At 40.8% G+C, this 14236-nt stretch overlaps 1 protein-coding gene across 1 annotated transcript in view; it reads left to right on the plus strand.

Annotated features, from left to right (window-relative positions):
- The window catches only part of ELAVL2 (ELAV like RNA binding protein 2), a 250598-nt gene that overhangs the window by 192113 nt on the left and 44249 nt on the right, over positions 1-14236 (plus strand). The window contains exon 9 of the mRNA XM_089913122.1: positions 1-14236. This exon is cut by the window's right edge and continues 14449 nt beyond it. The gene's annotated coding sequence lies outside the window, so the exon portion shown is untranslated.

Genomic DNA, 14236 nt, shown 5'->3' on the forward strand with positions numbered 1-14236 from the left:
ATTTCCTAGGGGCAGTTTTTCAGGAGACTAACACACATTCTTTTCAATGGTAAGTGAGAAAAATCTATTAAATTCATATTTGGCCAAATATAAGTAAGCCAGCTGTTCGATTAAGTTTGCAAATTTAATTTGAAATCAGTTTCACTACTTTTCTCTCACCTGCATTGCTAAAGGGACCATTTTCAACAACCTTTGTAAAAATCTGGCAGTCAGCATTCAACTAGTGTTAGAATTTATTCATCACATATATTTGGAGCATTTTATCCATTTCACTGAAGTTATTAGTTTTGCATTGGAAAATTTTATCATTCAACTTTTTGGCAGTCATCAACCCATATAAATCAAAGTCAAGTCCCATTAGAGCAATACCATTTCGAAGGATTCTGTTTAACAGGATTCTATTTAATAGAATTCTATTCTGTTAATTTTTTCTTAGTTTTTTCTTTAACGGAAATAGGAAGTTTTTGTTTTGACCACAAAGAAATCCTCTGTAGGAAATAGTACAGTCCAACAAGTGCCTTTGAAAGTTGCTTTCTAATTCTTCATTAGTGTGTAAATTTTAACTCTGTGTGGAAACAAAGAAGAGAAAAGAGCTAACTTTGCTCTTTACTTTGGTTCAAAAAGAATTCTTTAGCCTCCCTCAACTCCAGCATGTCTCCAATATAACACCCTCCTACAGAAGAGCTGGCTGGGAACACAGACGTGCATGTTCCCAGCCACTCCATGCCATGAATCTGAGGGAGACAAAAAAGGGAGAGGAGCTGATTTCAACTAAGGGATTGCTTGGAGGCGGCGGACGCTGTGCTGGGGACAGTGGTGAAAATGATTTCAGTTAATGCGGTGCTAACTCTGTCCATAGCTCTCTTTACAGCACGTCACGTCATTGTCACGTGTAAACCACATTTAACCTTTGTGGCGGGTGATTATTTCAATTATTATTGTACAATGGGTGTACAATTATCCCCGTTGTACAGGTGAAGAAACTGAAGCCCAGGGAGTCTAAGTCTGCCTAAGAACATGAGTTTCAACTAGTTTAGCTGGGTTTCAAACTGTGCTTTGTCCTTCCAGGGTGAGGGGGGATGTGAAGGCTGGGTTGCAACAGCGTTTCTTGCTCCTTGCCATAACCAGGAAATGCTCTCTGTGATCTTAGAGAAAACTTTCTGAAGCAGCCTATTATCCAGTCATGACTCATTTATTCTTCTGTCCTTTCTCTCTTGTGGCACTTGGTACTGTCTGACGTTACAGTATACATTTTTTTGTTGAGAATGGTTTTTTCAGTGGTGGCAGAAACCGTGTTTAACTTGCTGCTGTTCCCCAGCACGTAGAACAATTCCTGGCTTTGCAGTAGGCGTTAAATAAATTTTTACTGGACGAACACATGAATCCACTCGACTACAGTCCTTCACTCTTCTCAAGCCTGTGCCCTGCATTGCTGCAGATTCTCAGAATGAAAGGCTCAACCCCTGCCTGTCCAGAATAAAGCACTTTCCATCCCTCACCCACTTCGCAGACTGCCCACTTCGCAGAGCCAGGCTCAGTGGCTGTGAAGCCCTTAAATATGATTTTTAGCCCTGAACAACTTTTGACCCCACGCAGTTCAGCTGTGGTATCCTTGTGTGTGGAAATCATTCTTACATACAGTCCCTGAAACACTGAAGAAAGCCAGGTTAAAAAACCCTTATTCTGTCGATAAAACTAATCAGGAGACTCAGATCAGCCCTAATATCTCTGAGAGTAAGTCATCTTGAGAAGCAGAGAAAACTCAACGAACACATTTATTTCAATAAAGAAGACTGAGTGTAGATATTCAGTGCAAACGATTTGATAGTGCCACATGCCCCAGAAATCCTTAAAAAATATCAAAACGAGGCCCCTTTTTATTTCTCTTCCTTGGAAATATTGAACCCAATATTAAGTTTGCTTTGAGAAAAGAAGAGGAAACATAAAAGGCATTTATACCCAAGGCTAGCTGGTAATCTTCTGCAGGCCCTTCTGGGTTAGAGTAGCATTTCAGGTGCCTAAGTTCTAGCGGGCCCTCTACTTCGTCGTACTTCCTGCTGCTGAGATGATCTCCAAACCCTTGCCTTAAAACTTTGATCACATGGTACGAACCATTGGTCTCTCAGCTGCATCTGGCACCAGGTGTATTTTGTTTGACCTGGATGTGTTTTACGTTTGTTGCCAACATTTCAAAGTTGGGGAAGTTCACATTAAAATTTATATTTCTACTTCTCTTGAAATATCAGAAGATTTGTCCATCCTGGACCTCCATGCTGTTATGACAAAACGTTGGGCTGAGGTTGAACAGTGGCTGCCCTTTCAGTAGAGCCCGAACTCTCCAGATTGCCACAGTCCTCTTCACTCTCTTACAGTAGTGTCCATACTTGCTTCCCTCAATTACTTGTCTGGTTCCTGCAGAATTTAAGCACTAACTGATTCAAGGTGACCTTAGAAAGGCTACACTCTTGGTCATCACTTCATGCCTTTATGCTCTCCTCCTGAAAGAGCTGTGAATCTGTGCTTCCTGCAGAAATGCCTAAGTTTCACTAGGATGGCAAAGCCCTTGGGAAAGTCTCAAAGAACTGATTTGGAGACTGGCTTGTTTCTCTCTTCCACTGAGATAGGAATATCCGATTCAAAGCCTGTGAGATTAGAGAAGATAGACTGTAGCCTTCTCCTCCTTCCTGAGCTTTTTCCCATCAGGAGGAGGCTCAGTGGAAACTCTCAGTAGACCTTGAACAAGCTGTGCTAATAACTGGAGTCAGCACCTGCTACCCTGTGTGTGCAGCGGGCTAAGCACATTGACAGTCTTTCTTCTGCCCTCCCACTCCTTTTGATTTTCAACACTCTTCTCTTAATGCAGCCCATTTTAGTTGACTTTTATGTGACCCAGTGGATAGAAAGCTTAACGTCAGTGCCATTAAATCAGTACCTACAGAAATAATCTGGAAATGCTAAACTCTGGCAGGAAGTATGTTCTAATTAATATTAATAAAAGTACAGTGTGCTGAAAACAAAAGTGACTTCAAGTAGGAAAGACAAAGTACAGCTCCTCTGGCTTACTTGCAATATGCAAAGAGTCTCAAGAATTAATCTTCCTTGTTAAGTATTTCAATTATTTCTAAAAGAAAGTTTCCCTTGTTTTTTAATTTACTTCACTGGTTGAAGGGGATGTGAATGTTCCTTTGCAAGGATGGGGTTTTAGGATTCTGGGACTCTTATTAGTGTCTGTGTGGTTGTGTGCATGCACGCTGCACAAGAGAGATGGGATTTTAATTGCTGTCTTTTCCTAGCCAAATTTCTTTGAGATGCCATAGAGTTTGCCCTGTTTGTCAGCTGGGCCATCAGAGGAATCACTGGGGCCTGTGTTAGGAAAAATCATGCCAACTTCCTGTGATCTTCAGAGAGAGAATTTGATTGGCTGTGCTCAGATCAGATCTGAATCTCACAGGGTTATATTAGACTTGGAAAAGTTTTGTGTACTAGAAATGTGTTCTGTTGTTATCTATGAAAAAACTGTTAACTTTAAAATGCTGTTTTCCTTTTACCCAAGTAATTCCTGCTTATCCTTTAAAACTATCCAAGAAGACTTTAGAGCTCCCACCCCCTCCCTATCTGAGCTAGGTATGCCTTTCCATTGCTCCCAGAGCATCACCTGTAATCTTCTAACATACAATCTTATGATCAGTGTTTTGTCTCTGCCGGATTCCAGGCAGTGTCTCCTTGAAAGAGTGTCTTTTTCTTTCACCTTTTTACACTCAGTGCCTGTCACATAATAGGAGCTTAGTATATGATGACTGAATAAATGAATGAGTGAATGAATACTAATTGGATGAGTGGATAGATGAATAAATGCATTTTTTGCTGAGTTAGCATTGTTTCTGGATTTTATATATGATTGGACTAAAATACATTTTCCAGTGTATCTTCACATGTCATTTTGCTTTCATTTTATGGGTTTGCATATCCTGATTTTAGGTTCTAACATACGACATGTTTAACATAAACATGAAGCATTGTTTTTTCAAATTGTTAATCGGAATGTTCTATGAAAAATGTGCGGTACTGAAAAAAGGACTTGGCCCTAGAGGAAGCGAGGGTAAAAATGAAACGTTTACTGAAATATTGACAGGTTTGGCTTCAACAGTGCAGAGGAGGCTGATAGAAGTTGTTTTTACCTCTAGGCCCCTTTTCCTGCAGGGAGAAGATGGAAGATTTGCCACCTTCTTCCCTGATGAGGAATGTCTCTGCAGGAAGGGACAAAAGCACCTCAGACTCTGAATCCTTGGGTTTAGCCCATCTCATGGACATATCTTTAATTGCATTACAAAAAGAAAAATCAAACTCTAATGCTTTTAGAGGAGGTATGAACCCTCCTTCCAGAGCCAGCCTTATGGTAGCTGTCCAAATGGTGAAGACATTTACTCCATCTCCTCTTGCTCTCTCTCTGTCCTAGGTTTTACTCTCACTATTTCTGCCATAGAGGTTTAAGGACTTGCCCAAGGTTGCAGAGTTCAAGCCTCCTGCCTTTCATTTCGCTACAACCCCATTGTTTTGTAGGCACCTTGGTGATTCCACTTTCAACCAACGACAATAAAGATTTTTTTAAAAACGTGATGTAAAATGAGAGCTTTTGAGTGAAAAAGTCTCAGAAAGCAAAGACCTTTCTGTATGGCAAACCTTTCTTGAACTGAAACTTTAAAGAAAGCATGTTGCTTTTGTTGACGGCCTCATGCATCAGAGCTTTGTTTTCTGTGTTACTCTAAAAGCCAGGCAGCTTAAACCTAAGACTTAAATGTGTTCAACACAGGAGTCCTAGCTCTGGGGGCTCTGTAGATAAAATAGTTTCAAAACCACACCACACCTCTAAAAATACTGCAGAAGGTAAAAACCAGGTTAGAAGTTTGCCTTGAGCTTTTAGCACAAAGGGGACACAGAAAGCCTAAGGTAGCTGTAAATCTTTCTTTAAACTTGTGCTATCAGTGTGGAATTTTAACTCAACAGCATTGACATTATTAGATAAAATGTAGACGCTAAAAGTACAATAATGTGGTGCAGAATTATTTCTATTTGGTAAATATTATGGTATAGTGTGTATAGATGAAACAGCTGCTGAAGCTCATGGAAAACTACAAGATATATGTCAAATTACGGGTTTGAAAGGACTATTAAGACGTCATTCATTCATTCATTCACAAAACACGTAGTTCTTCCTCATGCTATTCAGTAACCCTTAATTATCCCAGACAGATGAGGAATATTGGAGGTTGTGACTTCCAGAGAAGTTGTTTCTGTTTTGTCTTCAGTAACTCATTCAAAAAAACCAACCAACCAAAAACACAACCAACCAAAAACTTCCTGTATCTTAAAATTTTAGGAAAGACGGCAGCCAAACTTACTATCTTCCATTGCATAAAAGCCCTTCACCTACTTGGAAGACACCTCATAAAAATTTTCCTCACTGCTGCTTCTGAATGCTGAGTATAATAAAAAAATTTTTTGACCTTATAGGTTAATTTTTTCACTACACCCTACCTATGACATACATGTTTAATGAAAATTAGAACAGACTATGAACTTTTATAAGAAAATTACTCCATCCAGTCTCCATTGAACTCTATTCTGTTGTGACTCAGTGAGCTCTCTAGATTAGTCATTTTGAAAATCAATCCTCTGAAACAAATTTCTGACCTCTCCTCTGTAATATGTCACTTTGATAGATTATGTTTTCAGAACCATGTTGGGAAAGGACTTTAAAGATCCATCTAGTCCAAGGGTTTTTTGTTTTGTTTGTTTTTTTTTCACTTGGTATCCATTTATGAATGTCAAGGGAAATGTGAAGTCTTGGACATTATTAATTAAAGGGCTTGGGTGTTTTTCTGTGCAGAGGGTCTAAAACTTTTATCAGATTCTCTAAAGGGTTGGGGACTCCTAAAAACATTAAGAATAATTAAATCATACATCTCTCTTTTACCCACCATTTTAACTTGAGCAGTTTTACTGCTTGCCTGAGGTCCATTGTTAACAGTCTTTGGATTTCCTGTCTTGTAGGTGTAGCTCATAGTTGGCCAAAGTGAATTCCTACCAGTAACAGATGAGTAGGGGGCCTGGCGTCGTCTTTCCACATAGCACTGTCAGTACAACTGTCTTCGACATCGTGACTAAATAGACAGAAGTGGGTCTGGAATGTCCAAAATCCATTTGGATATCATTTTAATGTCCATAAGAGTATTGGGGCAGAGGTAGGAAATATAGGAAAAGAATATGTATTCTGCTGTTAAGACATAGGTCTTCAGACTTAAAAGAGGAGATATCAATATCCGAAGAAACATGTAATTCAGTCAAAGTGGTATAACCATCTGAGTGGCAGTTATAGACTCTAATCTGATTTGAAATTTAGAAATGATGTGACTAAAATCTTAAGAACCAGGTATGTGACCACCAACTTTAGTTTGAAGTCCCTCATGTAGAGTATAAATAGGACTCAGGATGTCCTATGAGTTTTACCAACAAGAATCCAATGAGTGTCCTGGTCAAAATCAATAGCTATGTTTATTAGCTGGAAAAGTTGTAATCTTTTTTTAGCCAGAAAGGTTTTAAATTAAATATATAAATATTTAAGAGAATCAAAACTTAACACAAGGAGCTTTTGTGTTAAAAAAGGAATCTGTGTGTGTTTGGTATTTAAAGTTTTTATAATATTTAAGAGAATTTGATCTGGTAGAGTAACATCAGTTTCGTAATTCCAATTTAAAATGTATAATTGAGTAATTGATTTAGACTTGTGGTTTTAGGTTGAAATATTACTAAATTAATCTACAGTGTTGGAATATTTAGAAGAACTTGATTCACTATGTTTATAAGTTTATTTGATTTAAGAGGTTTATTTAATTACTCAGGAAAGTTTTAAGTCAGACAATTGAAATACTTAAAGGAAATCAAATACATTAAATTTATAAATGAATTTTTAAATGTTTGAAGAGCTTTAATTAGCTGTTTATAAATGAAGCTAAATGTTCCTCTAGGTCCTCTTAAAAGCAATTGCTAAAATTTACTAGATTATAAATAGAATTAAATTTGTAAGCTGAAATGAGAAGCTTAAGGAAAAACTAGGTAAATTTGGAACTTGAATAAATCCAACATTAATATTTAAAACCCAAGCACCATCAGACTAATCTTTTCTGAGCACAGAGGTCACCCTCAAGGACTCTAGAAACCTCACGTTTAATGCACACTTTTTGTTTTAAACAAGGATTGTTCTTCACTTCCATGGAGAAGCACGCATTCCTTTTTTTCCTAGAATTATGAAGTACTTTCAGTAGTTTTCCTTTTTCCATTTTTGATAGTCCCATTTTTGCTGGGAAAGGAAAAATCAGTGCAAATGTGATGTTTGGGGAACAAGAGTGGTAGGGATTGTTACAATCTAAATAATGCATACTAGTTGGCTAATTATTGCTTGGTGATTATCCCAGTGAATGCTAACATCTTTTGTTTTGTGTTCCATGAGAAGTCAGAAATTTAATGTGAAATCTCTTATATGAAAAATGTTGGTACCAATTTTTAAAAATAGCTGGAAGTTGGGGGTAGGGTGGGAGCAAAAATCTACATCTGAGACTAAATTAGCTTGCAGGTCACTTGTTTTAGGACTTTGGTATATAAGAAAGTGCTCTGAACAGTGATGTAACCTGATGTCAGCTGTCCCATTGTCATTCTGTGCCCCAGAGAGATTAGAACTCCGTGACTTTCTGAGCGTACCTAGAATCAGCTCAGACCAAAGCATTGGTAAATAATGTAGTTTCTACTGAAGATTTTGAAGAATAGGAGGAGAGGGAGTTTAATGTATGGCCATGCACTCATGTCACATCAAAACACAAGAAAAACTGTATTACAGATCCCCCATTACATATTTCTTTCCTCCAGTCTTTTCTACACAGCTGCTGTGCTTGGGGTGGGGAGCAGAATGATTTTTTTCTCCTCCTCAACCTTCACACAATACCTAGTAAATTAGACTTCGGTTTCCTTCCCTGATTCTCTTAGGGGTCTTCAAATTCCACTCCTTTTATTAAGCAGAGCAATCCAGTTTTGTCCCACACTTAAGCATCCTGGGCACTCAGCCGTACTACTGCTGCTGCTGAAATGGATAGAAGTCCAGTGACCATTCTGGTTGCGGTTGAAACCAACAGATATCGGTATCTGAATGTTGAGCACTCATAGCTCGCCCTGTGGTCCACCTCCAGGTGCTGGCACTTGTGTCTCCTTTCTGACTCTTGTTCTTGTAGCAGCAGCTGTAACTGCTGCCCTTCCTACGTCGCCTCGGCCTGTGCCACTTCCGTGCACACCGCACCTGACTTTCAGTGTTAGCGCCGGCTTCTCTTCTCCGAGCTTTCTCTGCCCTCCCACCGCAGCCGTGCAGGCTGGAGGTGCCTGGCAAGTAAGGCCCTCCCTCCGCCCCCAGCAGCGGATGTGACGGCAGTTGGTGTTTGAAAACACCAGCACCTCCTTCCTCAGGTGCGGGAACTATGAGGCTGCTTCTCAGAATTCCTCAGTGGGGGTGAGCTCCAGTTGCCCATGCTGGTAACCAATTGATGATGACCCCTTGATTAACTTTCTTCCTTTTCCCTGCCTCATGTTTTTACTGATGTTTCCCCGAATCACTTCCCAGTTACATTCTGATCTCCACCTCTAGATCTCCTTCTGGGGGAACCTAAACTATAAAATAACCTGAAACCAAATGCCACTTTAATGAAATAAGTTAGGCATGGAATTTCGTTAGCCCTGAGCAATCTCAAGGCAAGGCATATGCCTTTCCTACAGAACTCTACAGAGTCTGGCACTCAGGCCCAGCACTTCTCTTACTCACTAGAAAGAAAAACGTGCTGTGATAGTAGCCTGGCCTTAATCATGGGGCCTGGGTATTAGAAAAGGACGTTCTTCTCTCTGGAAATTTTGATTCAACAATTTGAATTTTAATAAATGGTGCCGACCCCTGTTTTCTAGACAAAATCAATTCCCAGGAATCCCATCCCAACTTGAGGTAGAAGATGATGATGGTCTGGGCGAGAAGAGGGTTTCCTCTTTAAGCCCTTCCACAATTGTCTTCACACAGCTTCAGAATGGGGCTGCACTAATGGTTTTCTGCTCAACTCTATTTGGGGGCCAAGTATACTCATGGGCCTAATGGATGCTTACGAAGTCGTTCATTATTCCTCCGATCTGCCTCTAAACCACCTTATTGGTGACTCCACCGCCCCTGGGAAGTTTGCTTCAGGGAAGACATTTAAAATTTCTAACCACTGACCAGGGAGTGGCTTACTCACGCAAAGGATGCAGTCTATTCACTCTGACTAGGCTCTAATGCACAGACTGTAAAGTATTCATAAGCTTCCCCTTTGCCTCAAAACAGAACCCATTTCTCCATTTGGATAAAGTATGAGAGCTTTAAATGCCTCCACAATGCATCTGCTCACTTCTGGGTTCCAGTTGTTTCTCTCTCCTCCTTGGAGGGTGACTCTGGTGTGCTCTGCTTTTCTTAGCCACCTGTCCTTTTGCATTTGCTCTTGCCTCACCTTCCTGTCTCACTTTTCCCTTCAGCCTTGTTTACAGTTCTTGTTCTGGAGGGGTGGCTGCAGAGTTGACTTCCCGGGAAAAGACATTAAATATTCATGAGGAAGATGGTGTGGGCTTTCGGGGTCTGGGAGAAGGCAAACTGAATACATAGTAGATGAAAAAATTTAAGCCTGTTAATTTTAATACTTGAACAGGCACTGGCATGTCTGTAGCCCCTCACAAGATGTAGTCTTCTGGATAGCCTGTGTTGTAGTTATTTTAGTCGTGCATGATTTTTTCCCCCTCTGTCATTAAATTAGAAAAAGATTACCTCTTACAGCCAAAATAGCTCTCTTGGGTACTAAGTAATATAATTTATATCATAAATAGAATAAAAACACCTTTATTAGATGGTAGTGACTGGGGAAAAACAGCATTTTATTCATTTTAGTATTGACTCTGTTTTATTACATTTAAGCAGAGTGGGATTTTGACAGTTACTGAGAGAAGTACTCTCAACTTTTATCCGTGCTTCAGCTACTTGCTTGAAAGATGCTTGTTTTTTCTTTTAATGTAGAAACCAAACTGTTGGTGACAGATTCTTTTCAAAACCACAAGGGCTACATGTTGAGTTTGTCTGAGATCTGGGCTCCCAGGGCTTTCTTCCTCTTGGTAGGTTCAAGTGAACGGGGCCACAGAGAGCGTAATGTGCAGAGCCCGAAGTAGAGGACCCATGAAGATACTTTTCTTCCTCCTTCGCTTCTTTCCTTTCTTTTCAAATATCTATTTAACACTTGAGGATCCAGCAGTCAACAAAAGAAATCCCTTCCCTTATGGGTCTGGAATATAGGAGGAGATGAGCAATAAAAAGTAAAGACACATGGGCTATGACATAGGGCATGTCCCTCATTCAGCACAGGTGTTCTGGGCAAGTGCTGTGTTAGGTACCATCTACAGCCTTTACCGCGTGGTGGCTGGCAGTCATACTTAGACATTCTGTCATGTTTTGCCCAGGAGATGACAAAAGTAGGATATCACCTCACTTCTAGTTAATAGAGGGCATAAAAAGAATTACTGGAGACATTAAAGGTCTTTTTTCTTTTGTAAGTGCCACTTACGAGAAAGGTGATCTTGGTCAAGTTATCAGACTTCCGCATCTCAGTTTGTTCTACTGTAAAATGATAACGGCACTTGTCCCTGCGGATTGTTGTAAGGGTTAAATGAGTTATTTTTGGTGTACCTCCAGTAGTGCTGCTGGCATGCAGTAAGTGACATACACATGTTAGCTTTTTGGTCTGCTCTCCTGCCTGAGGCTTGAGCTTTTCGTCTCTGTTGGGTTGGTTGGCTGGCTAGCTTCTGCTAAACAGCTCCACTGATGGAAGTCGGAACCTTCTGAACTTTGCCTGCCACTTTGCCTGTTAGTGCCCTTTCTTGTGTAGAGCTGACATCTCCCTTTCTCTCATGTGGCTTCTACCCCGTGGTCTTTCCCCTTGGGGATCAGTTCAGAGGAATTCCAGTTCTTTTTCCGTGTGATGCCCTCCTGATATTTGAAAAGAGTATGCACCATTTGAGAGTACTTTTCACTGGGCTAAATATCCCACGTCCTATAATTTTCTCTCAAAAGACCTGGTTTCCGAGTTAGTTCTAGTCTCATCCCAGGCTACTAGAAGGACACACACACACACCAGTTCCTCCTTCGTATCCTGTGGCTCAGGGTGTCCTAATTATCCTAGGTGCTCTCCTCTGATCTATTTTCTGTTTGTCTATCATCTGTTGTAGGATGGGATGTCCAGATATGTATGAATAGCCTACTGACTACTAGCTCTGCAATGTACAAGTAATGAGATGGAAGAGGCCCTGCGCTCATAGAACTACATTCTAGTGATGGAGACAGATAATGCTGTTTCATATTGGATGGACAGGGAGGGCCCCTTTGAGGAGGAGATCTCAAGTGGAGAAGGAACCAACTGTGTGACTATCTAGGAAGGAGTGTTTCAGGCAAAGGGAAGAGCATGTGCAGTTACCCTGAGGTGGGAACGAGCTTAGCCATCAGATCAAGCAGCAGAAAGAAAGGCCATGTTGCTGGAGCAGAGTGGATGGGCAGAAGGAGGAGAATACACTAGATGACGGTCTAGGTCTCTGCTCATCATATGGGATCCTGGCCACAACTCCCCTCTTGCATCCGGAAAGTTTAAAGATTCTCAGGGTTGGAAGGGACATTTCCCAAACACCCCAGTCTCTCTTCTCCGCAGTACTCATGCTCAGCCTTCACTCACGCTGTACTTAGGTTCTTACGGCACCCTCTGTAGCGGCACTATAAACACTGGAGGTGCTTAAAAAATACGCAGGTGCCCCATATGTAACTACTGCAAAAAAAAAATTTTAGTGAATTGCCTTCCTAGAATGCTAGTGCCAGGTTCCCTCACACTTCTGTTCCTTTACACGTACTGTTTTCTGCACCTGAAACTCCTTCATCCAACTCGTGAACTCCTGTGCATACTCTATAAAACCCAACTAGAAGGCACTACCACCTCTGAGAGGCCTTTCCCCCTCTTTGTATAACCCAGCCACACTCCAGTAGTTAGAGGAGCACTCTGTTCTTTCAGCACCTGTTCACATTTCTAGATTAGCCATGTATGACTCTCTTGAAACTGGTTACTTATTTCCTTATCTCCCTCTTCTAGTCTCAAGCCTCTTGCAAGAGAAAGCTTCATCTTGTGCAGTTAACCCTAGAGTGGCTGAAACTTACTTGCTCAACCAAATGATTGATTATTGAACATTAACTGAAACATGCCCTCCAGGACTTGTCTAGCCTGCTGTTTCTCAGTGGGAGCATGATTTGCATGTTGGGTAGTAGAGTTATTTGTTGTATGGAGACATCCTTTGCCTTGCATCCCACCCCCTTCACTAAGTGCCTCGGTGAATTTCCAAACACCCCTAGGGGGCAGTCGTGGCCCCAGTTGAGAACCATTACTGGCCCATTAACTTATTTATTATCCAAGCTCTGTGACCAGTGTACGTGTTTTAAGTAACACTGAGGCAGGAATTCATTGCTTCTCATTCTGCCCATCTTCAGTCATCTCTGTAGGACTCTTCTTCTTCATTATATCAAAATGTGCCTCTCCTTATTATAGAACCAGACTTGGGTCTGCTTGCCCGTGCAGTCAAGCCAATCTCCTGACATCAGGTTGTGGTGAAGGAAAGTGCAGCGTTTATTGTAAGGCGTCATACAAGGAGTCCGTGACAGGTAGTACTCAAAAAGCCCAAACTTCCCGATGGGTTTCAGCAAAGCATCTTTAAAGGCAAGGTAAGAGAGGGGCATTCCAGGGTATGTGATCTGCTAGTGCACAGTTCTCTGATTGGGTGATGGTGAGGTAACAGGACGGTGTCATAGGGGTTAACATTGTCAGTCGTTAGATGCCGGTAGGTCTGGGGGGTTCATGGTCATCAAGTAGTTAATTCCTTTCATTTGGTGGGTGTTTTAGCACCTGTGAAACAACTCAGGAAATGTGCATCAGATACTGTTATCTAGGTACTTCAGAGAGGAGCTACAGCAGAGGATATGGGGAAGGGGTCTGTTCCGGGAAGCCCCACAGGGTCCTGCTTAGTTATATCCTAGCATCTAAACGTTGGTTCTGGTATGACTGTGTAGTGTAATACAGAACATATCCAATCTTCTCCTTTTGTGATAGCCTTTCAACTATTTGAAGACATTTTTTACTGCCCTCTGCGCATCTATAATTTTTCCTTTCTCTGAAAAAATACTGATTTTTTTTTTTTTTTTGACCATTCCCTATGACATGAATTTGAGTGATCTCAGCTCTTGGTGTCAGTATGCATCCACTCTGACTGTCAGGCTATAATATTTTTACTCTACTTTCACAGTTGGCATTTTCTCCATTGTTTACAACTCAAGCAGTGATAGACCTGCAAGGTGTTTGTGTGGGCAGTATTTTTAAATGCATCAGGTCACATAGACGTAGCCATAGCCAACTCTTCTTTGTGAAACGATTGCCTCTTTCTAGGCTTCTAGCACGTGGCAAAATGTTTAGCACCTACTGTGTATGCAGTGCTATGTTGAACAACACAGAGGACAAAGAGAAATGTGAAACAGCACTATTGTCAAAGAGCTAATGAACTCATTAGAGCAGTTTACAAACGTGAAGAAGTTAAAAGCAGTGGTATGCCAGTGAACATTTAACAACGGCTCTGTGGTTTGGGAGTGGAGAGAGAGCCTGGATTTGCATTTGCTGATTTTTGTGGTGTAAACTCTCCTGTCATGACTGATCGCAAGTTGCCAACATGATGTCACAGCATGTGACGTCGGAAAGAGAGGACGGTACCCCTCCGTTTTATATTATTTCCTCCATACACGTATAACAGACAAAAAAAACCTGAAGGGCATCAGTCATAGTAAAATATAAGACAAATAGCTAGGAAGTGTTATATTTTGAGTGTTTGCTACCTTTGCTTTTAATATAATTTATTTAAGTATAATTTTATGTAATTTAAATTTTAATAATGGCTGTTTAATAACCACCTCTCAAAATTCCTGAAAATTTAACAGTTAGCTCTCACAAGCTGATGTGAGCTGACTCCAGCTCACTACTGGAAATTCAGTTTATGACACAGTATGATGGGGCATTAGACACAATGTGCAAACTAAAGGGCTTGGAAATTCAGATAAGAA

This window comes from Delphinapterus leucas, chromosome 6, assembly GCF_059928025.1.
Source record: "Delphinapterus leucas isolate spDelLeu-1000000601 "Yukka" chromosome 6, BTC_Dleu_Yukka2, whole genome shotgun sequence".
Taxonomy (NCBI): Eukaryota; Metazoa; Chordata; class Mammalia; order Artiodactyla; family Monodontidae; genus Delphinapterus; species Delphinapterus leucas.